Below are 252 nucleotides of genomic sequence, written 5' to 3'. Positions count from 1 at the left end.
CAAATTGGCGCTCTCAGATTGTGAGTCCATCATAGAAATAGCTTACGAGACGTCAACCTTCATATCCATGGTGGGGACACAGATTTAACAGATCTTTAAAACATTCCCAAGCTTGATAGAGAGTTTTGTTTTCCTTCTGAACGAAATTTGAGATATGTTGTTTCAAATTGTTGGTCTTATGGTGTGGGAAATACTTGTTGATAAATGTCGTTGTCATTTCTTCCCACGTACCAATAGACCTAGGCCTAAGAG

At 38.9% G+C, this 252-nt stretch overlaps 1 non-coding gene across 1 annotated transcript; it reads left to right on the top strand.

The window, feature by feature from the left end:
- Positions 1-62: 62 nt before the first annotated feature.
- On the top strand, positions 63-169 carry LOC112094750. Its single transcript, XR_002903668.1, has one exon. It is a non-coding gene; the product is annotated as a small nucleolar RNA R71 (small nucleolar RNA).
- The last annotated feature ends 83 nt before the right edge of the window (positions 170-252 follow it).

The sequence above is a fragment of the Morus notabilis genome, unplaced genomic scaffold, assembly GCF_000414095.1.
Source record: "Morus notabilis unplaced genomic scaffold, ASM41409v2 C10993972, whole genome shotgun sequence".
Taxonomy (NCBI): domain Eukaryota; kingdom Viridiplantae; phylum Streptophyta; class Magnoliopsida; order Rosales; family Moraceae; genus Morus; species Morus notabilis.
Note: the sequence above shows the minus strand (reverse complement) of the source record. Positions and strands in the feature narration are given on the sequence as shown.